The sequence below is a fragment of the Alosa pseudoharengus genome, unplaced genomic scaffold (assembly GCF_046254945.1).
Source record: "Alosa pseudoharengus isolate Yale_2024_CS ecotype anadromous, Long Island Sound unplaced genomic scaffold, YU_APseudo_1.1 YU_APseudo_1.1_scf_3, whole genome shotgun sequence".
Taxonomy (NCBI): Eukaryota; Metazoa; Chordata; class Actinopteri; order Clupeiformes; family Clupeidae; genus Alosa; species Alosa pseudoharengus.
In genome coordinates, this window is record NW_027468718.1 from 44736616 (window position 1) to 44761495 (window position 24880).

Sequence of the window (24880 nt, forward strand, 5' to 3'; positions counted from 1 at the left end):
ATGAGGACAATCTGAGGAAGCAAATGGAGCTCAAAAGACCTCCTGTGCCCAAGATCAGGCAAGAGCCTTTGTTGGCCAATGAGAAAAGAAAAGAAAACAGCCTTCCATGGCACCAAAAAAGTAAGCCTGCCATTCACTAACACAGCACTAAGCCTGCTAATACCTTAGCATTTGTGAAAAAGCAATAAGAAGATTTGCATCCCCACAACATTTACAGTTTTTCCTCAGTCACTTTGATGCTTTTCTCACATCACTATTAACATTTGCACAGCAGTTAGTGAATATGTACGCTTCACATTTGCAATTTGTTCAGAGGAAGGAGAAATTGCTACTATGATGTGCACAAATGAATAAATGTTGTGGAGGTTGAACTAATAGTTGTGAATAGTTAGAATTTTCATTCCTGATCTGAGAAAAGCACCAAAGCAACTGAGGAAAACTGTAACACTGTCTTAAGTTGCAATTTGCCACTTTGTCACTAACAAGCCCAAAACGGCACATTGTATTTCAATCACCTCTCAGATAATTAAGACACATGAAAGAGAAGGGGACAGACAATTCATGCAGAAAATAATAGGAAAAAAATTAGCTGCCAAGAAAAGGAAACCCCTTTGTCAAAAGTCAGATTTGGTAAGTTTGCTTTCTTTAATGTAAAGTTAAGGCTAAACAAGGCTAAGATAAATAGTATTAAACGGGATACATAACAACATACCAAATAGAACTGCAGTCTTTACGAAAAACGAACCCTTTACAAAGGTATTTATTTACAGGACGCAACCTTTGTGAGATCACCCATCCCCCAAAAAAAGAAACTTCTCAAAAAAAACGAAACAGCCTCAGAGTTTCAGGTAAGACTTCTAGTCATTGACCATATATTTGATGAATGATGATGAATACATATTAGTTTACTGAGGTTTTTGTCATATAGCATGGTGTGGAGGGATCTACCAACCAAGTGGCTCTGGTCCCCTCTGAGTTTGAGGTAAGACTTCCTCACACAATGCCCATATCTTCAAACCTTCATGAAACACAACACAGGCAGGGGCAGCTGTGGCCTACTGGTTAGGGGTTCGGGGTTGAAACCAAAGGGTTGCCAGTTCGATCCCCAACCAGTAGGAAAAATGTGTGCAGGGGAAGTGGTTGAGCACTGCTCTCCCATGTCCACATCCACGGCTGAAGTGTCCTTGAATATGGCACCTAACCTCACTGCCTCCCGAGCGCCACTGTAGCAAGGCAGCTCACTGCTCCGGGTTAGTGTGTGCTTCACCTCACTGAGTGTGTTCATTGGACATACAAGTAAACGATAAGAACAGAAAAGATGCAATCAGCAAAAAATCTTATTGGTTGTTTTTAGGATGCTTTGGAGGGAGTCGGACCATCCAGTCGGAATCCCACATTCTTTGATGCTGAGGTAATGAAATGCTTATCATGTCCATTTGCAATTGTGGGGATATATCCCATCTTTACTATTGCTTTAGATGGATCCAACTATTATAAACTGCATTTGAATATACTAAGGTTTTTGTGTTTATAGGACTTTTTGGATGTCTCTGATGACAAGGTAAAGTGCTTTGCACATGATGACTGCATGTTAAGTTTTTTACAAGAAAATGTGTATGGTTTTACAGAAAAACAGATTCTGATGACCCTTTGTGCTGACATAAATTACATACTTTATTTTTACTTCGCATTTAGGATTCTGATGTATCAGATGATGGTGTTGTTCCCCAAAGGATGTTTGGAAACATCAAAAAAGCTTACCAGCAATTAAAGACCAAAAACAAAAAAATATCCTGCGAAAATGAAGACCTCAAACAAAGGTAAATTCAAGATCGATCTTATCTTACACGCACACGCTCAGCTTGTGTAAGAAAGGATAACTATTTGAGTTGTTTTGTTTTTTGTGTTTTTCTCTCAAACGTGTTAAATGACAGATACAAAGATTTGGAAACACAAAAATAAAAAAAGAGAGGGATGGTCTTCGGGCAACCATTATGAGGCAATTCATACAAACACTTCCCGAGTGTTGGGAGGTCAGCCTATGGGTGAGTGAATAATAATGCAATAAAAAAATGCAAGTTCAAATGCAATCTCTTTAAAAGACGTGTATTGAATCAAACTGATTAACAATATGTTTTGTCAATATCCTGTGCAGCCCAATCGGAGTCGCAGATCACTGTATGTCAAGGCTATGCTTGGTTTGGTAAGCTATGGTTTCAATGTACCTTGCCATCGCCTCCCTGCTCAGATGGCAAGATACATTCAAACCATAGCTTACCAAAACAGTTACAGCAAAACCTCCCCTCACTCCTGAGAAATATCAGGCAGTAAAGGGTTTCAATTCATTCACATTTAACAGAGAACCGATTCTATTTCTATTAAAAAATATAACAAAACAAAAACATGAACATGAATTGTTTCTGATATTTTTGTTGTTTTTCTTTTTCTTTTTCAGACACATTCAAGTGATGGCTTGTGGACAATGGCGTAGGAGAAGCTGAGGTGGCTGTACGCCACAAGAAAATAGGAGTATTCATTTCAGAAAAAAATCATAGATCTTAACAGAAAAAAATTAAAACCGCCTTAATCATACCTTTTGAAATATGTTGTTCTTTGTTAATTGTTCTGGGAGTAGGTATAATAGTAGGAAAATAGAATTGCACATTTTAAAAAAGGAGAAGTTGATAATTGAAAACATTTGTAGGCCTATGTAAAACAACTAGAGTTTTAAGCTGAGTCATATCTATTTTTGTTTTTCTAAAGTACAAACCTGTTGTCACCAGTTAAAACCATTACAGACCAATTCACACCAGTTAAAAAATATAATATAATCTTAAACCAGTTCATACCATTTAACACCAATTCATTCAACCAGTAGGTTTCTTTAACTGGACCTTACCAATACAATCTAGTAGAGACCAGTTACCCACCAGTAAAAAAATATAATATAATCTTAAACCAGTTCATACCATTTAACACCAGTTCATCAACCAGTAGGTTTCTTTAACTGGACCTTACCAATACAGTCCAGTAGAGACCAGTTACCCACCAGTAGAAGTGTTCCAATTTCCATATAAAAACCAATAAAACCAGTTGAACTTTTTACTGGTTTCCAACTGGTTTCCTAATGATTTTCTACTGGTTTCCTACTGGATCTCAACTGGATTCCTACTGGATCTCAACTGGATTTTCAACTGGATTTCTACTGGAATTTCCGCTAGGGTAATTGTATGACAGTTTAAACTAGTAGTAGTAACTTTTAATATTATATTCAAAACTAGAAACCGAGGAACAATCCGAGGAACAAACAGGCCGTTGATGACAAGAACGACGTTTAACGGTGGAAGTTTGGAATTCGGTGAGTTCGTTTTAACGGTTGTGCTAAGCTAACGTAATCCAGCTGAATCATCTTAAACCAACTAGCTGCTATGTACCCTTAAACTCTGCTAAAAGCAGACATTATACAGTGGTTCTGTATATAAATATGATCAGATGAATTAACAGTGCCATGATACGGTGGATTGAGCAGTTTTCACTTACAGTTATCTCTCAGTAACTGCATTAGAGAATGTAATGTTTTAAACGGTGTCTGCTGTAGGGCCAGTAGCTTGATAACCTAGCAACGCACATACAGAGTAGCCTAGTGTAATGGTGTGTTTCCACACACCGAAATTTCGCGTCGCTCTCGTTGAGGTTGAATGGAGACTAAATTCGCCCTGGTTGGGCGAAATGAGAGCGAATCGCTGAGGCAGGCGAAACGAAGTTGGCGATAGTTTAACTTCATTTAAATGAGGACCATTCGAGAACCAATCAGGTCCGCGTGTTTGTGTTTGGAGGCGGGAGTTACAAAAAAGTCTGACCAAGATGGCGGAGACTACCTGTGGTGTAACACGAAAATTTGTATGTGATTGAAATGTTTCTACACGAACATTGGCACTTGTATCAACACAAATTGTGGTTTATATGCCACACTAACTTAGTCAGAGCACATACACTACTAAATAGACACTATGTTAGTTCAAACACTCAAACTTTTTAGCTAGCTGACAGGCGAAATGCTAGTATTTTCAGACATTGGATTGCATTGTAAACCTAGCTAGACAGCTAGGTTATATCAGAGCCTGTCTAAGGAGAGCCTCCCCACTCTCTATTAATCCCATACAAACCGAATTTGGCTGCAGTTCACCAGAGTTCACCTAGATGGCGATCGTGGGCGAGTCCAAAATACATGGGGTCCTATGGAGCTACATGGCTACATTTATTGTTTTCACCTATTTAACAACTGAAACCCTCAGATTATATTTTATTTTTCGCAAAATGGATATGGATTTTCAATCAAAAGTGAAATAATCCGGGAGTCATGTCCTTTCGTTTTCTTACAGGTTGGGTCGTTGTTGCCCATAACACGCTAGCATTGATGCTATGCTATGCTATGATCATGCTAATGAATGACGTCATTGAAAGGCTTTTTAGAACAATTAAGTGACTTTAAAAAATATAACACTCAACCAAGTGTATTGTCTTTGCCTCCTCTTTCGAATACAATATTCAAATTACTTGAAAAAAAATTATATCCCGAGAAAAGTGGAGATTGAGGGATACAGCTCCATAGACCTCCATTCATTCTGGACTCGCCCGTGAGCGCCCCTAGATGCAGTACCACACCGGAAGAGTTCCGAGAGTGAAGGTTCTCTCCTTATTAGACATTCTCTGGTTATATGCTGCGACACAGGTATGAAATATATTATGTCTTATTGACGTTGTTGTTTCTATGAACATGAATTGTTGTTTATAGGCAACATCAACTTAGTCGAGGCATAAAGACCCCTGGATATCTTCATTAAGTACTTAAACGTGTGAACTAGCTGATTAGCCTAATTAGCTTGCTTGCCACCACTGGCTAGACACTACAGTCAAAAGGTTAGCGGTTTGGCCGCCACGCCCCCGAGGCGAAATTTCGCTGGCCAAAAATCGCGAGGTGTTTCGCTGTGTGATACATAGAATTTACCGTTACAGGCTACAACTGTAAAGCATAATAAATAGTTTATAATATCATTCTATTAAACTATAATATCATAATATATTATATTTCTACCACTAATATGTTAATACTAATCTCTAATAGTATGAAATTCAGGATAGGAACTTTCAGTTCATTGTTTTATTTGATTATTTATTTCTGGCCATGTAATTTACAGGTCAGGTTTTTTAGTGTGGATGGAAACATTTTTTGGATATGATGGCGAGCCAAACCCAACCTCTGAACCTTTGAAACCCCATTGCCTCCCTGGCGGTAGGACCACCCATGAATTTGACTGACTCTAGACTGACATTGACTTTCCCTTTTACCTCCCCACACCAGACAGATAATTTATTGAATGTACAATGATATATGTAATGCATTAATCTTCATGATAATTTGAAAAACAAAGAACCGAACAGATTGATTGATACAGTGGATACTGATAACTTGCAGTTGATACATTATATTACAGTGACTATACTATTGTACTATTTATTTTTTATGTAACAAACTTACAGTAGCTTAGAGGGTGCACCCAACTTAGGATAGACCTGTTTTACTACGGTAAGATTTATGAATTAATGACATTTGTATATTACTATTTAATGGTTTTGCACATTTTGTGATTTATTTATATCTGTTATTAATGTAATATTTGTACTATTTGCACTGCCTATTTAATACAACTCACCTTTTATATTTAAATACAATACAGAAACGTACTAGTACACCATCCACGTGTTCTGAGTCATTGCATTGCAACCTTCTACCTCCAGCAGTCTAACATAGAAATCTTCTGATAGAACTGGTCCAGACACTAATTTAGATAATTAAACAATATTTTCTGAGCCGAGTGCTGCACAGATACATTTAATTGTAATGAAACCATGATCAGACTGTTGCCCACATTACAAGTATTAATTGAAGACCAAGACCATGAATGTATTATTCTCACAACACACATTTACAGACATTGACAGTGATTTCAGAGGTAACCAATACTGTATGATAATTAGCTTGACCTGGCACCCTGGGGGGTTAGGAATTTCCTTTGTGGGGGTTTCTGTAGCTTTGTTCTGAAATATTGGCTTTGCAACTGCAAAAGGCATTATTCAGAAAGCCTGGTGCATATTGGACATTTCAAATTTTCAACAACTATAAAAAAAACAGCTCTCCAACCACAGGGGTGGATCGATTATATGTTGGCCTTACATTTCAGCCAATGGCACCGGTAACATAGGAAAGAATGAATTAAATAAACATACCATCCAATGCTTGAAGCATACTGAAGGCTTTGCCACGGCGTTAGACCCCTGACCGAAACATAAAAAACATCTGTGGGGAAACTTCAAAAGAGCAGTGCATACAGATCAAAACGGCCCAAGAGTAATCTCTTAGAACTGGATTACAATGTGGCATATACTATAGTGATTATGAAACCCACTTTTGCCTACAGAGAGCAACCCCACAAGTACCCATTCCCTGCTTCAGTATTCAAAGGTGGTATTGGAAGGCACAGGCGATGAAAGAACACAATTTAATTGAAAGCTTAAAAATAACCGTGCCAATAGGCATGCAGACAATAAAGCAGGTAACACGGACATACAACAGGATATTGCATTTCTTTAAACACCTCTTTCCCAGCTAATGAGAGGAAAAAACTAGGAGGCAAGATAGGCAAGCATAAAGTTGCATAAAGCTGGCCAATCCACACTAAAGAAAGAAATAAAGCACTAAACCAAATGACCAAACCAACACCACAACTACAGTATTACACCACAACTACAGTATTACACCACAACTACAGTATTACACCACAACTACAGTATTACACCACAACTACAGTATTACACCACAACTACAGTATTACACCACAACTACAGTATTACACCACAACTACAGTATTACACCACAACTACAGTATTACACCACAACTACAGTATTACACCACAACTACAGTATTACACCACAACTACAGTATTACACCACAACTACAGTATTACACCACAACTACAGTATTACACCACAACTACAGTATTACACCACAACTACAGTATTACACCACAACTACAGTATTACACCACAAACAGGTGAACACAAGCACAAGTCAATGTTAGTGATGCCTATCAAGCAACAGAGTCAGCAACCTACCAACCCCACTTCATCACAACCCAGGAGCAGAATTTCTGTAATAAATAGAGCATATAAATAAAAAGAGAAATGTTAGTAATATTGCAATACAAGAAAAACACATTAATTGAGCGGTGGAAGGTGACAGTGAACTGACCAATTGCCCATTGGCCTTCATTTACCCCTTACATCCCCATACAAACACACTCTTGCGCTCTCACAACAGGGATACATAAATATAATCTCTCGCCAGTGTGAAGGGAGAAAAACAGTGGCTACATGCTGGAGCTGCAGCCAAGGGGTTGGTGTCAGTGTCTGAAATCCACTTAATGGCACAAACTATAATAAAACTATTACCTCAACTCGTAACAGGAGAGATGAGCATGGCCCCTTCAAAATGATGCTGATAACAAGAAAGCCATACCTCCGAGAGCTCCACCGTGCTCACCTCAAATACTGTTCCAGGTTGGAATGTTATCTAAGCTGCAAGAGATTTAACTGCATGTGAGCAAACTTAAAGGAGCGATTTGTAGAATTGTTACCGAACGTTCTGCAGGCCAAAATCAAAACACTGGTGAACGTTCTCAAGACTACCAGACGCGAGCCTCTTCTGGGTTGCCAGATGTAATGAAGACTTAGCTAACGTTAGTTGACCTGCAGCTACTTTAACGTTTCTCCAACCATGACCCAGCTACACATTACGGAAACAGTGAAAACAAAAAATACTTCTCTAACCAACATAACATATTTAGCTGAAGTTAGCGATACAGATGAAGTTTAGCCTAGGCTACCTGTCATGGAGAAATATGGCCAGCTCTGCGTCAGACTTAATATTCTTCGTTTGACGAAGACGTCGCCATCTCAGGAAGCTCCTCCGATGTCCACATAATTTGTTTCTTGTTTTAATTTTGGAAATTTGCCTGCCTCTCGTAGGCGTTCATGACTACAACTGACAGCAAGTTGACAGTTGGCCTTTGCTAATTTGGCAACACAAATAGGAGGACACGCCAGCCCATTATTAATACGCTATTCTAGAATGAATCATTCAAAATATAAACAAAAATTCCAAGAGATTCCGTCCCGTAACTCATTTTTTTTCATGGGTTTTACGGGTTATAGTAATGTTGTCAAATAAGCCCAGGCCCGGGGTGGGTAATCGGGAGAATCGGGAGAATTCCCGGTGGGCCGCTTCACTTTTGGGCCGGTCGAGGAAAAAAATATTGACATTTGTCACGTTAGTAGGCTACACGTTCCGCATTCTGTGACCGCAGAGCGGTACAAAATATGACCGCCGCCCAGTCCAGCACATTTTTTCCACAAAAAGAAATCACGCTGAAAGGCCTATATGATTCTAACTGTCTCACTAAATTGCATTATCCACACTCAATTCTCACTGGTATCTGCTAGACAACAAGTCCCAAAACATGATTAGTTCATAGATTTCACATGTAAAATTCATTTTATACAACCCCACCTCCATCTTGCCTGTTCATAATTCTGAGAAATTCTTGATTGTTTGTGTTATGTTTATGTTATGTGTGTGTGTGTGTGTGTGTGTGCGTGCTTGTGTGTGTGCCTGCGTATGTGCCTGTGCATGGAAGCGTACATATGTCTACTGTGTGAGTATATGTCATACGTATGATTACTGTGAATGTGTGTGTGTGCGTGTGTATCTGTTTGTGCACATGTGTACACATGAAATGGGTTAACATGACCCCTGGAGGCAAATATACGGAAAAAAAATGGTCATCCTAGGCCCTACAGTTCTCAAGATATTCACAGAGAACTGTGTCTGGCCTACCCTCCTTTCGGGGGTCCAGTCCAGCGGGGGGGCTACAGATCAAAACGAAAAACGATGGTTCCATGCTATCCATATGGGGTTACATGCCCACCAAGTTTCGTCCCGTAACTCATTTTTTTTCATGGGTTTTACGGGTTATAGTAATGTTGTCAAATAAGCCCAGGCCCGGGGTGGGTAATCGGGAGAATCGGGAGAATTCCCGGTGGGCCGCTTCACTTTTGGGCCGGTCGAGGAAAAAAATATTGACATTTGTCACGTTAGTAGGCTACACGTTCCGCATTCTGTGCATGGCACCATTGCCTCTGCATGGGTTGTAGCCTACCGTGTGAGGAAGTTCTCCCCTCCCAAAAAGAGTTGGTTGGGTCCATATAGCCCGTCTTTTCCAAAAAAGTTTTCTCAGATACGGATAGCCGGGCCGGCCCTACAGTAGCCATGAGCGTCAGGAAGGATGGATGGTAGAAAGAGGCCAGGAGGGACTGAAACGGCCAGGTAGATGCTGCTAAATGTGCCAAGCACGTTGTCAAGCTATTTGCAAGCAACATATTACATTTCTTAAAATATTAGCCTTTTGTATCAGATTCATAGACTTTGCAAACTGAAGTTTGATCTGTGTAGGCCTATGCGGTAAAAACTGTAGCCTCTGAGCAGCAGATCAACCAGTCGACCACTGAAAATGATGAGCCCGAAATTAGTGATAAGGAGGCCATGACTACAGGGGACAAGTAGAGAGGATAAATTAAAGTTATTTAATGTAAGAAAGAGCCAAATATGTATGCTACATGATGAACCTATATGCCTTGTTTGCTTAAAAGAGGGTGTAGTAAAGGAGTAGGCTAAATCACCAAACAACAATATAGCCTAACCATGCAAAAAACATGTAGCCTAAACATTAGTTCAATATGCCTCTTTGTGGAAGCGTGGGATAGGCTACATTTCAAAGGCTTTCTTTCTTTCTGTCTTTCTTTCTTTCTGTTTTTGTTAACTTGTGGAATAGTGGAATATTTTTTGTTAACTTCTCAGTTGAAGTGAATTAATATAACCTTTACACATTTGTTGAACCATGGTACTAATAAAAACTACAGGATAGTAAGAGCTGAAATGTTGCTTCTTTTATCCAATTTCCACCACTATGGAAAACGTGGGCCGGTCTTGGGCCTGAAACTCCCGGGCTGAAAAGTGGCCCCACTCCGGCCCTGAATAAGCCATTACTTCAATTCATTGTGTTTCCTTACTCTCTGACAACATATGGGGATCATTTTTGGAATGGTTACAATTTATTTTCCATTATTTCCTACATACTGGTCCTTTAAAGCAGCACTATGCAAGTTTTTTTGGTGCTCTAAGCAATGTTGGGTAACATCACTTCTGTTGACATTTAGAACAAAACAAAGAGCTAGCTCGTCCCTCCCTCCCGTGCAACTGAAACTCTCAGAAGAACAGTTTTTTACAGTGTCAGGGGACAGGTAGCTAGAGGATGGTGGTGAGGTGATGTTTGCTGTATGTGACAAAAAATGTTTTAGCTGAAAAACCACGTAAAATTGCTTAGAGCACCTTTGATATAGCTTCCAAGCCATTTTGATGATAAACTAAAAGGGAAATTCATGCACCTACCATAGCTGGCAGCGCCTCACAGACAGAAAACCAGCCTTGCAATTTGGCTAGTGGTGAGGCGGAGACATCTCGCGAGAATCCTGAAACATATATAACGTAGATAGCTCTTTGGAGACTGTCTTCACCTGTTGCTAGTCCTTCGGGCTCCAAAACAATTGCTCATGTGCTGTGTCCGGCAGAAAGGTTTAAACCGTGAGAAGTATTTACAACGGCAAGGTAAAATATAAATATTTCGCGACCCTTTGGGGGGAGCTCTAGAGTCACCAAAAAACCTGAACATACATTGGATACCTTTAAGTATGAGGTGTGGTCTCCTTTTCAGACAGCGATGCATGAACATGAGAAATCAATGCAACTTTACCTCTTGATTAGCAAAGTGAATTAGGACCTGAAGTTTGTCTGCAGCACCAGTGTTTTAATTCCTTTCCTTACTACCGGAAGCAAATCTATCATGCTACATCATCCTGGTGTACATTTCCATATAGACACACCATTTTCTAATTACCTGCCCATTAGTTCCCAATCACCACCCATTACCTAGTTGGCCTGTTATCACACACCTTCCTGATGATGGAAGCTTTTCCCCAGTCTCACTGCACACCTTCACCCAAGTCACTTTACCAGACCCTTACTGCCAAGGTCTAAAATAAGCCTGGATCTGGTTTATTGATTGACCTACTATCGCAGACCCCCCCAAGGAACCTACCCTCTGGATGGACTCTCTTCTCTGGACCACTTCCATCTAGTGGATGTTTTTAAAAGAAAAAATAATAACATTTAATTTAATGCCATTTTTTGAATCAGGTCCTTTGGACTAGGTTTCCCCAAATATTAGCATGCCGCAGCACATACAGGTGAGCTGATAGTGAGAACATACCCTCAACCAGTATGACACTCTGCAACAGGTTTGAGGAATATTTGCATAAATTATTTGTGACATACTGTCAGTTGTTTACTATATGATGAAGTAAGATGAAGAAAGGCCCAAACATGTTTTTAAACATTATATTTAGCATGTAAGGAGTCCTAATGTTTCTATGCTGATCAAACTCCTGATCATGTGAACTGTTGATTAATTACTCTACCACATGATGGTATGACCTCATGGTGGGCCCATTGTCACATATTGCTGCTACAACAACTTTTGATTATATCTCTAACCTTTGCCCTTCTCACAGGAGAAACTAACTAGGAAGCAGGAAATGTAATTAATGTATACAACATTGTCATGTCTTGATTAATTCACTCTCACTACAACAATTGTCTCAAGACTCATCAAAGTACTTCTCGTGTGACCCAAAATCAGCTGACCTCCAACCATATGATCCATATCAATGTAACCAACCACAAACTAGGTAGACTATTTAAGTAAGGTTCACAGAACATTCTATACTATATATCCTATAGGAGCCATTCTGTAGTCAGAATCTCCCGCACCACTAAGGTGTATAGTCATCATCCTCTGAGCTGGTATGTTCATTCTCTGATTGCTTCATATGGTTTCCTAAATGATCCTTTAACCTGTTTTCGTAACTTTCACATTATTCATTTAGATGTACCTTCTATAATGTATTGGATGAATAGCTTGTATCTGACAAATAAATGGTTATGCTTTGACCCGCATAGTTTTCTAGAATTTCTTTAGATATCCCTCAAAGTTTAAGATGTGCGAAGAGGAACGGCTAGGATTAGTCCCTAGGGCCGTGGGGGCTAAATCAGTGAAAGTAGGCATGCTACCATGTACTGTGGTGGGTCACTGATTTTATTAGTAGTCAGGAATTAGACAGCTAGCCTTAGCACACCCTGAACCCTCTGTAGCTTCGGTAAGATGCTCTGTCCAGATAAGTATAGTGGTCCAGGCCAGCACTAGCCTCTGACCAACTTTCACACTAGGATCATTACTCAGTAAATGGTGCCTCCCGAATTAATCGGCCGAGGAGGGCCTTGCACACTATTCTTGGGGAAGTTGAGTCTAATTAAATAGCTAGAAGGCATTCTTGCCTACATCGGCCTACTATGGATAGTAATATTACTTTGACTGAAACTTCTCCATATCTAGCGGGGTCAGATTCATTAGGTTAACAGGGGTTCTATAATCAATTGTTATTTCCAACAGCGCGCGGAAGCTTCACGATTTCCTTCGACCACTCCCAGTTCCCTCATTGGTCCTGACGAGTGACGTCTTATAAGTAGAAATATTATATAATGTTTTAAGCATGTAATATTATTTGTCATAAACTCTCATTAGAACAACAAAAAACATAACTATGCATCCCTTTCATTTTTTAAAATGATTGCAAATATGTTCATTGAAGTGTCACAATGTCAATTTTGTTGGCATTACTTTACCTACTATTCAGCTGTTACAGAAACAGTACATCTGTAATAGGCTAGTAATTACACATGCATTAAGAGTTAATGAATGATGCAGGGCAATGTTCAAATCGTATGCACAAGATAGCAAACATATAAGCCTGTGTTTACTATTTCTCCATGTCTGTGTCCATAAAGCAAACAGGACTGGATGCATGCTGAGCAGTAAGTGACACATACACATCACATGAATCAGAGTGAGAGTCACCATACATACACATCACATGAATCAGATGGTTGCAATGAAGTGGGTAATTAAGGACAATTTAAGTATATAAGGTGTTAATTCAGGGATTCTTTGATTAAGGGGGGAACTAGGTAACCTGACTCTCGCCAGATGAATTTCGTTCTGCCTAGCGACTGTGAGACTGTTCTCAGCGTCACGGCATAGGCGCCGGAAGCACAGTGGCCAGAGGGCCAATGACCCCCTCACTTTTGGCTCAAAATATCTTTTAATAAACAAAATCATCCACGAAAAAAAAAAAAAACCTCCGCGCAAAAAACGGAGAGAGGTGTGAACCATTATAGCGGTAGTGGTTACATGCTGCTATTCCGACATGCCGCTACTTAGACATTGGCGTCTAATTGTCGAAGTGGCGGCATTAACATTAATTTTCAGGCGTCCCACTACTGCGACATGTTTTTTTTCATTGTCGGAGTAGCGGCACATGACCTTTTTTCAAATGTCCTGCCATTCCGACACGAGGTCATTAACAGTGCCATAGCCAGGATTTTTCAACGGAGTGGACTTTTGCGAAGTAGGCCTAGGGTGGGCCTTTATTTTTTTTATTCCAATATGGGCAGTATAGCCTAGGCCTACAGTAATCGTCCCAACTTTAAACAACACACGATTTCATCACAGCTCAGACGATTCATGGCAAAAAAAACAATAAAAGGCTACATTGATAAATAGCAGGGGCATCGACAGGATTGGATTCTAGATACGCACAAGAACTTTAACCGAATGAAACCGAAAGGTAATCGCGTCTTTCAGAGTGCGCCTCACACACACCAGCCCCGTTGAACATTGTATTTTTCGTGTTTAAGAGCTAAAACAAGTTAGAGTCACATTTGAGATGTCGGGTAGTCTAAATTATAGCCTATAGCGCGTGCATCTCAGAGGAAGAGATTTTGGAGAGAAGATTTAACCTATGATTGTGATGATTATTTGTGTCTGGTGGTAATTAGACTTGAGTATAGATACCTACGATAGTTTTTGAATAAAAAAAAGATAAGACAACAAATGAAATGTGACCCTGCAAGGCGAAACCAGTCGTTTTGGTAAAATTTACAAAATTAAGTTATTGTAGGCCTACTCACACGAACGGCCATAAACTAAACTTTCCAATAATATGCATATCGAGGGTATTGCTAGTATTGGGTATTGGATAGTCGCCGACCCTCATTAGATGTGGATATTTGGAGGTTAGGATAGCCTTCAAGAAACAAGGTTATCGCAGTTGTTGTGAGACATACGGCCCTTCTCCAGTCTCTCTCAAAATCACACACCCAATTTACGCTTGGACTTTTCGATTATGTTTCTAAATGTTGGGACTGATGGACACTGAACTCTGGGGGTTATTTGAACGTTCGTTGTGAAGTGGTTTACTGTAAAAGGAGCGTTGGATATCCCGCCTGTCTTTGCACAATTATAGGGCGATGATAATGCATGCGATAGCCTAGAGTCGAGAGAAAGAAGACTAAACTAGATGTACCGCAGAGCGGTACAAAATATGACCGCCGCCCAGTCCAGCACATTTTTTCCACAAAAAGAAATCACGCTGAAAGGCCTATATGATTCTAACTGTCTCACTAAATTGCATTATCCACACTCAATTCTCACTGGTATCTGCTAGACAACAAGTCCCAAAACATGATTAGTTCATAGATTTCACATGTAAAATTCATTTTATACAACCCCACCTCCATCTTGCCTGTTCATAATTCTGAGAAATTCTTGATTGTTTGTGTTATGTTTATGTTATGTGTGTGGGTGTGTGTGTGTGTGAGTGTGTGTGTGTGTGTGTGTGCGTGCTTGTGTGTGTGCCTGCGTATGTGCCTGTGCATGGAAGCGTACATATGTCTACTGTGTGAGTATATGTCATACGTATGATTACTGTGAATGTGTGTGTGTGCGTGTGTATCTGTTTGTGCACATGTGTACACATGAAATGGGTTAACATGACCCCTGGAGGCAAATATACGGAAAAAAAATGGTCATCCTAGGCCCTACAGTTCTCAAGATATTCACAGAGAACTGTGTCTGGCCTACCCTCCTTTCGGGGGTCCAGTCCAGCGGGGGGGCTACAGATCAAAACGAAAAACGATGGTTCCATGCTATCCATATGGGGTTACATGCCCACCAAGTTTCGTCTACCCCGGTCTTTCAGTGTCCCGGGACTCATTGACGGAAATTTGGACATGCGAAAAATAAAAAATAAAATAAAAATCTGACTAAACCTATATGACCGCCGCTTCGCTGCGCGGCGGTCATAATAAATATGCAGACATGTTATGTGCAATTCAACAATTCAGCACGCATGACATATAAAAGATATATTCCTAGCCTACATTATTGTGTAGTAAATTGAGTTTATCCAACCTGCTGACAAGCCAAAATGCGTTGCACATGGCTTTATCATTGTCCTCTAAAATGCAATATAAGCAACTTGAATATATCGCACACCCAGTTTGAACACCCTGACACTGAACTCTGGGGGTTATTTGAACGTTCACTGAAGTGGTTTAGGCTACTGGAGCAAGAATTCGCCCGTCTTTGCGCAATTGGCCATTGATTGACGGCCATTAATGAATTAATAGGTGGCCTGCATGCACGCAGAGTTTGTTTGATGCATGGAGTTTCCGACCGTTTTCCCCTGAGAGCTTAGAGAATAAAATGAGGAGAGCTACCTGTGTTTTACATATAATGTGTAACATTTATTCACATGGCCAGTTCAAAATCACCTAAGGTTTTGAGTGAAATGTGTGCCGATATCAATTATTGGGAAAAACATTGTTTGGAGTGGATGGCGGGTGGATGGTTGATGTAGCTGCAGGTGCAGATGACATGACTACAGCTCATCCATTCATCTAGGATTTTGATAGGATACAGGAACTGAGATAAATTGAAAATGAGGATTGGTAATGTCGGAATAGCGGTACTAAAAAAAAGTCGGAGTAGGGGCATGTCTAAATAGAGGCATGTCGTAATAACGGTATGTCGTAATAGAGGGTTGTCGTAATAACGGGATGTCGTAATAAAGAGTGAACCCCGCGGTAGTAGCCCGCGTCTAATATAGCCTAAAGCTATTTGTGCAGCGTCATTGTTGAAAAACCTTAAACTTTCTGCCCATGGGTCAAAACCGATGAGCAAAACACCAGCAGAGTGCCCTGGCAACACCCCCAGGGAGCAGACAGCGCTCCACTCTGAGACTTTCATTCTCAATCAATGCAACATGTGTGGAGGGATTGATTTGAAATGTAGCCAAATCCAATAACATTTATTCTGGTAGGTATGATTGATTGTATTGTAAAGTTCCTGAGTTAAGCATAATGTCCTCCTGTGCATCGGAGACTCCAACTCTACAGCTCCAGCTGTTACCTCGGGATTGCTTCAAATTGTGCTTTCAATGTATCTGCGGCCTAGGCCTACTGTTTGTTTATTTTCCAGAGGCAGTTGTTGTCATTAGCCTATATTAATTGTGAGCAATTATTGAAGTTATGAATTAGGGCTGGGACAACGCGTCGACGTAATCGATGACGTCGACGCAAAGTATGTGCGTCGATTCGTCAAGCATAACATGTGCTGCTAAATATTTTTAATTTTACACCTTCAGTGTTTTCCATACGTTGACTAATCTGTGGCTGGGCACCACGAAATCAAAACCGGCCACCACACATTGATGTTCTATGTTGTAGTCCTACTATTTAAATTAAAGATAAGATAATTTCATTGAGCTGCACTTTTTACTCACACAGCTTTCCTCGCCCCGCCCGCTCTCTCTAGTAACGAGCCCGCTGCTCGCTCCTCCTCTGCATGTGATTTAACAAATTATTCACGATTGTTGAAGGATTGTTGTTGCCACATAGAAGCACTGCATAGAACACAGTGGGCTAAATTGCTATTAAATCCGCTTAGCATCGTGACCATGCTGCGCAAATTTGTTAAAAACTACAGCATTAAAGTTAAGGTAAACTCTGCTAAGGTCTTATCACAACATAGTACATTGAGAAGACTAAACTAAGTTAAGTTACAGTATGCAATCAAGCAGTATTTCAAAGCTAACGTTAGAATAGGCTACTGTTTGGATGTCAAGTTTAGCATGCTTAGGCTACTTGCAGCTGCTTGTATTCGTTACTCAGGCTCTTTTTATTGATTCTGAATGTTTGCAAAATCCCGATGTAAATGGAATAGTGTTTTCCAAGACTCAAAAGTGCTTGTCCAAAAGAAGAAGTACGAACCGTTATTTGAAACTACGTTATGAATTGCATTCACACATCAGCAGCCTTTTAACTGTTAATGTTAATTGCAAGGATTCCCACACGAACGTCTTAATGACAGGCACTCAATTAGACATACACTACTGAACTTTATTGAATGCTACCTCTGACTAAGAATGCATTAGTTGGTACTTGTATAGTCTTTTATTTTGGAATCTTAAGAGCAATAAACATATATTACAATGTTAAAGAATTCATGTTTTTTCATTCATATATGTAAATAAACATCTATAAGTTGCTATTAGTGAATTAATTGGGAGATAATCGAATCGAAATCGAATCGGACTGAAAAAATGAATCGTTAGATTAATCGATGCATCGAAAAAATAATCGCTAGATCGCTAATCGTTTAAAAAATAATAGTTTATCCCAGCCCTATTATGAATCTGTTGGATAACCACATTTAGCCTATTGCGCGACATGAGATTAAATTAATATCATGCGCAACGTGATATACCCGAAACATGTAGCCTAAGCTACCAAGCCTTCGCAAGGTTTGTATATCACTTAAGATTACCAGCAATGTTCAAATAGACCAGGGTAACCTATTTATTTTTATTTTCTGTGTCCCCGTTTCCCAAAACCACATTTGCTGATGCGAACTTCTGCTGACAAAAAGGAGGCTGCATTTCGTGTGGACATCTTAATGCAGTTTAAGGGTGATTTATGCTTCTTACTTGTGAGCCTACGTGGGTCAGCGGCAGTCATTCTCGCGTTCTCCTTTACAGCAACAAGACACAATTCCTCATAGCCTCACCCTTTACTCATTGTCTTCACCTTTTTTCCCCCTTTCTACAAAAAGTGTGATATTCATACTCAAGTCATTCGCGTTCTGTCTCCCTGTACTTTGGAGACTCCTCTGCAACTCCAGCTGAGGGGCAGTGGTTGTCATTAGCGTATAGTAAAATATGAACGATTATCAATGATATGATAATACTGCTATGATGATACTGCTTTTATTGCACAACTGAGAATTGGGCTATCGGTTACAAGGGGCTGTCATCTATCCGAAACATCTACTAAGCCTTGTCTGGGTTTGTTGGGTGGGTATTGCAATGTTCAAATAAAGCATGTTACCTATTTCATTTAATTCACTTCTGTGCGCCTTGTGTGATATCACTCAAGTCTTGCTTTAGTTAATTAGCAAGTTACTACTAGAAGCTCAAAAATGCCGTCATGTAAGCTACTTTCTAAATATTCAACATAATCGGAAGCAGCTGCAATTGTAACAGGACATTTTAAAAGAGACCTGCTGTGTCTACTTTGATAAGCAGCGTCATGAACCGCACTCAAATACGGTAGGCCCTATGTTTTGTTTAACTTCAACTAGCATAGGCTTTGTCGGTCCACTTTTGAAATTACATGCGGGGCTGAACCCCTGCCAAATGCGTGTGTGGTCTATATCTGAAATTATTAGCGTCTGTAGCCATTGGCGCCTGCAGGTGGCTACTCAGTGTTGGGATTACTCAAAAAAGTAATGTATTAGGCCTACACATTACTCGCTACTGTAAAAAAAAAATTCATCTATTGCATTACTTCTTTACTCTCTATGAGGATTAACAAGTTACATTAGGCTACTTTGTTGAAATGTTTCTATGGACATTATAGATATCGTCCCCTTTTATTTATTATTTAATTAATTACAGGTGTGAAACATTAGGTAGCATAATCTAGTCCAAACTAAGTTGCGCTGTAGGCCTACCAGGCATTTCTTACAGATAGCTAATCTGCCTTCAAAAGTTAATGAACACGGCACTTCCTAGTGCTTTTAAAAATTGTGCAAGTTCGAATTGCTTTATGGAAGCGTTGCTGCCCAGCTCGCACACACTCCTTCATAAAAGTTGAATGGTGACATGCACACAACTTGCAAAACATTGAACTGCTTTGAGTGAAGTGCGCTTGCCAGTTGCGTTCCTTCTGTCATTAATAGCCTAGATCAGGGGTGGGCAACTAATTTCCCCAAGGGGCCACATGACAAACTGGGACTGTTGAGGAGGGCCGGACCCAAAATACCGAACTCAAGTCTGAACTCAATTCTGTTCAATTCTATTCTGTTCTTGTATGACATTAAGTAAATCATATGGTTTTGTTTACTAGTCGTAAGAACAGATGAAAATGTGAGGGAGACAAAGGAAAAACAGCAATATTTAATCTATGTCCAGTATTTAATCCTCATTCTCGAAAATGTTTTCATTTTTTTTTCAGTTTTCAAAGACTGATAAAATAAAAAAGTACTACAATATCTATATAATTAGGCTAGGTCATGAAAATGTGAAGGAGTCAGTACAACCGATAAGCCTGTGCCAGCATTTCATCAACACTCAGCAATATTTCATCATTAAATCATTACCATCATTAAATTAACTCTATGCAGAATTAGACTACGAAAATGTGGAGCAGACAATAGTAGGCTGTCATTAGTTAATCAACATGCACAAAGAAAACTATTTTAAAAATGTAGGCTATGTTTTTGCTTTAACTTTATGCACATAACTGTGATTGGTCAACTCGCTCTGTGTGTTGAGCCGGCTGCTTCAAGCAACCTGTGGGTAGTAGCATCATACTAGTTCGCTAACATAAACTTTGCAAATAAACTGACAGACATATTTTGGTTGCAATTACGGGGTTATCCGATTGTAAACTGTCTATCTGCCAGTAACGTTTTGAAATGAACACTTCGTATCGGCAACGAGCAGCAGTAGGAGTTCGTTCTAACAACCTTCGCGGTGGTGAGCGACGCAGACATAAGAGACACAAAACTTTGAAAGGTTTACGCCGACGTAAAGGCAACTGCATTGTGTCGACGCAGAAGCATAAATTCTATTCACCAGCACATCAGTGAGGGTGTTTACGTCGTTATGCATCCACGCACAAATGTATGGGCGTACAAACAGCAGTCGCTTTCAAAATAAAAACAACGATATTGATTTGCATGCATTATCTCTATGCTAGGCTCTTGACTATTGTTCTTTCACGGACCTTACGCGGGCCGGTCAGGGAAAGCCCACGGGCCGGATGTGGCCCGCGGGCCGTATGTTGCCCATGGGCCGTATGTTGCCCATGTATGGCCTAGATGCTCTTCTTCACACTGAAAACAGTGGCAGTCCTAGCTTGTATTTTTTTGGAATCAATTTGTGGTGTGATTGACATCAGACTAGTCATTAGTTAGTTGTGCACTGTTTCCCGCTCAGTAGTAAGGTAATAGCCTTCTCCGATGAGTTTTAGTTATTTGTGTCGCCATCAGCAGAATTCTGAATATCTTTGCTCGCACACTATAGGAACTGTAATGTGATTACTGACGCATTGCACCCAACTCTGCTCTGCTACGTGTAGCCTAGAGAAAGAATCTCCCGTGTGTAAATTCACTCCAAGTTGGCCTACCCCATAAACTGCATGACAGTAGGCTATTTCTATTTATCTGTAAAATTACCGCATGTGTTTTTTCAACTTTATGAAGAAGAATTACGCAGGCTATTACGAACGCACACATTTTGTTTGCGCAAGAAAGACAAAATACAGCAGGCGATTTTTTTTTTTGGGGGGGAGGGGGGGTCGTTATCTGGCCCCTGCACTTTGAAACTCGTTCCGGCGCCCCTGCGTCACGGGTTGGCTTCGATGTGAGTGGTTGAAGTAGCACGTCAATAGATGATGGACAAGTGGCTTATCCAATCATATGCAAGCATTTTTTGATAAGGCCCAGCCTTCTGAAACACCATTCCAATGGATTGATCCCAGATGGATGAGTGGAGCTAGGCGGAACGAAATCCATCTGGCGAGAGTCAGGTTAGGAACTAGGGGAATTCAAAACATTAAGGGGTAATTTCAACCTTAATCTATGCACATTTCTACTTAAAAACTAGTCAAAAGTAATGCATTTATGAGGGGTGAAATTTTTGTTTTGTAGTGCACCCAACTACAAAAGTCCAGGATAGCAGACTCATATGTGGTTTCATTAAACTGGTTTCACTACATGCAAGCAGATGCTGCACCAACAGAGTTAATAAAGCCTATGTGCCCTGATTTTCCTCCTGGTCTCTTGTTGGTAAACAAGCACAATAGTCTCCTGCCCAAAATCGAACCCATTCATCATATATCCACTTCAGAAGCTCAACAACAACAAAACAATGAAATCTGTTACTGATGAATAACAAATCTAATTTTGACAAAGCAAAAAAACAAGGCATAAAATCAAGTTAAGCACATCTTCCATAGCTGAATAATGTATTATATAACGTACTGTCAGTGGCGGTTCTAGACTCAATTACTCCCTGGGCGAGATCCCCCCGAGCGCCCCCCCCCCCCACCCCCAACAACAAAAAAATCTTCTTTTTTTTCAAACAGTCATTTTTTTAAACAGCAACGTTAACCAAAATGATGGAAATAAATAATCAGAACTTTTGAGGTTTTGACCGTTTTGTTGCAAAGCATAATCCATCTCATGGTGAAATTAGTTGTTGTGTTTGTTAAAACCGAATTATTATTTTATAGGCTAAGCATAGGTATCATTGCAAGATGGCTAACAAACGTAAAAGTTATACTAGGCTAGGCCCTATCAATTAACATTGACGTTAGCCCTTCACTCATGACATGATACTGTTATTATTAGGACATTACATACCTTTATCCTTTGCTCGTTTCTCCTCTTCTACTTTTCTTTTTTTTTGGAACTGGGCACCTGATGGCTTTGACCGCTTTCTGTCCATCGTGTTTGGCACTCGACAGTCGACAACAATCCACAAATTCCCATGATCCACTCGCGACCACAGTCAAGACCAAACCAATTCACCTGGGTGACCTCTTAATCGTTTTGTCACCTATTTTTATTAGCCATTTCACACAGTTAATTAAATGTGCAGGAATCATAGGTCTGCATTCATAACATTATGAGATGTGCGTTGTTTGGAAGAAAGTCAAGGTGTGACTGATTTTAGCCCACTAATAGACTGTTGTAGGCTACTATACAGTGGATCCCCATTCATCCCCCCTTTCCCGTTTCATTAAGGAGACCCAGAGGTGAACTGTCCCCCGCAAACCCCTCCCTTCGCCCCTTCCTCTGCACAGTGCAGTGCAGTAGGCCTACCTTCTGAGCAACAGGGGCGCCAATTCCCTAATTCCTCACACAAGTGATGGATAATAGAACATCGTTTTGCGACGTTTATTATTATTATTCTTTTTTTTTTTTTTTTAAGCGCTCGTGCCGCCCCCTACAAGATGCCGCCCCGGGCGACCGCCCGGTTCGCCCGTACCTAAAACCGCCACTGCGTACTGTATCAACTGCACACAGGACTCTTGATGTCCAGAATGGCACCCATGAGGAAGACACCAGCCTGATGGGGCCAATGATCCTATGAGGCATTATATTAGTGAAGATCTGCAGATAAGCATAGCTGACAGGGCCAGTGCTGGAGTGGGCCTCCAAACAGTTATTTTACTCCCACATGGTCTCTTCAGCAAAGCCCCCATTGATGAGGTAACCGTGACATCACTGTGAAACAGCTGTGTCCACAATAGCCCGAGCATAAATTACAGTAGATAAGTACAAGTGTTGGTAAAATATTTATCAAGGCATTCTACTGTAGCTTCAGATATATCTAAACTAACCTGTTTTATTTTTAAATGCTTATTAATTCATAATGTGGCGTTTAAAGTCCTAGTAACATTATTGACTATTCTTTAAAAAATCTAAATGAATTAAAATGGGCATTTAGTGAATGGACACATTATTCATCATCACTATGTGCACATCTAATCTCAGTCTCAGTAGAATGCTCATGTAGTATGCATAGTATGGCCTGGATCCATTAGGACCTGACAGAATATTCCCACTGAAATCAGGTCCAAACAGAAGAACAGAACTGTTGCTACACTGTGCCCTAACTGCACGTGACATGAACAGGCTTCTGCGTCCGAATCAGTGTGATTACTTTGTTTTCAATTAGAATGTCTTAACTGGATGCAAGGGAAGGGCTGCTGTGCAGCGCAATGTGGCACAGCGCTTAGAGCAGATCTTACAGCAGATCTTAGAGCAGCGCTTAGAGCAGATCTTAGAGCAGCGCTTAGAGCAGATCTTAGAGTAGTGCTTAGAGCAGCGCTTAGAGCAGATCTTAGAGTAGCGCTTAGAGCAGATCTTAGAGTAGATCTTAGAGCAGCGCTTAGAGCAGATCTTAGAGCAGCGCGAGCAGATCTTAGAGCAGCGCTTAGAGCAAAGCAGATCTTAGAGCAGCGCTTAGAGCAGATCTTAGAGCAGCGCTTAGAGCAGATCGTAGAACAGATCTTAGAGCAGATCTTAGAGCAGCGCTTAGAGCAGATCTTAGAGCAGATCTTAGAGCAGCGCTTAGAGCAGATCTTAGAGCAGCGCTTAGAGCAAAGCAGATCTTAGAGCAGCGCTTAGAGCAGATCTTAGAGCAGCGCTTAGAGCAGATCGTAGAACAGATCTTAGAGCAGATCTTAGAGCAGCGCTTAGAGCAGATCTTAGAGCAGCGCTTAGAGCAGATCTTAGAGCAGCGCTTGGAGCAGATCGTAGAACAGATCTTAGAGCAGATCTTAGAGTAGCGCTTACTTAGAGCAGATCTTAGAGCAGCGCTTAGGAGCAGATCATAGAGCATATATTAGAGCAGCGCTTAGAGCAGATCTTAGAACTGATCTTAGAGCAGCGCTTAGAGCAGATCTTAGAGTAGCGCTTAGAGCAGATCTTAGAACAGATCTTAGAGCAGCGCTTAGAGCAGATCTTAGAGCAGATCTTTCATTGGACGCTCGGTTTCTATTTTCCTTCTGTCATTTCTGTTACTGAACGAGAAACATACGACCACTCCTCGCCTCTAGTAGACACGTGTTGGCCTAAACTGTACAGAGCCACAGTAGAGGGTCTCTCCTCTGATCTGGCCGAGGCCTCTGGAGCAGAAGATGTTTATGTTTCGAGAGTACAGTATATGGAGAACATAGAGTCATATGAGATACAGATGTCCTGTTGTCCATTCATCTTCTACCATTTATTATTTTAGAGACAGAATGTCAAAATAAGAGCGCCAGCCAAAGAAACATACACTGCCTTTACCAATATCAATGCAAGACTTAAGACTCCAAAGAGAGAATCCCATGACCAGACAATGACCTTTTAAAATTAAAGTCAAAAGGTAGGTTTTCGATCAGTATGATGGCAGAGGCATACAGATTGCCCATCGTTTTTTATCACCATTGTGATGGTGAGGAGGCTGACATTCAAATCCTTATGGGGAAGGACAGTGCTTGAAGAAAAGATAACTCACATCTCTGTGCAACATTGAACAAAAAGCTGAAAGCAACCACCAAGAAGGTTAAGAGCTCTCTTAGTGCTGTTGGTGCAGTTATTCACTGAGGGTGAATAGCAATATTACTGTGCATATGGAGTCGTATGTCCTGCTTAAGATTGTAAAAGTATTAGTTCAGACTAATCAGTGTATCTA

General features: G+C 40.4%; 1 long non-coding RNA gene across 1 annotated transcript; it reads left to right on the forward strand.

Moving 5' to 3' along the window:
- The first annotated feature begins 1999 nt into the window (after positions 1-1999).
- On the forward strand, positions 2000-2592 carry LOC143100874 (uncharacterized). The gene is made up of 2 exons (XR_012981958.1): positions 2000-2045; positions 2456-2592. It is a non-coding gene; the product is annotated as an uncharacterized LOC143100874 (long non-coding RNA).
- The last annotated feature ends 22288 nt before the right edge of the window (positions 2593-24880 follow it).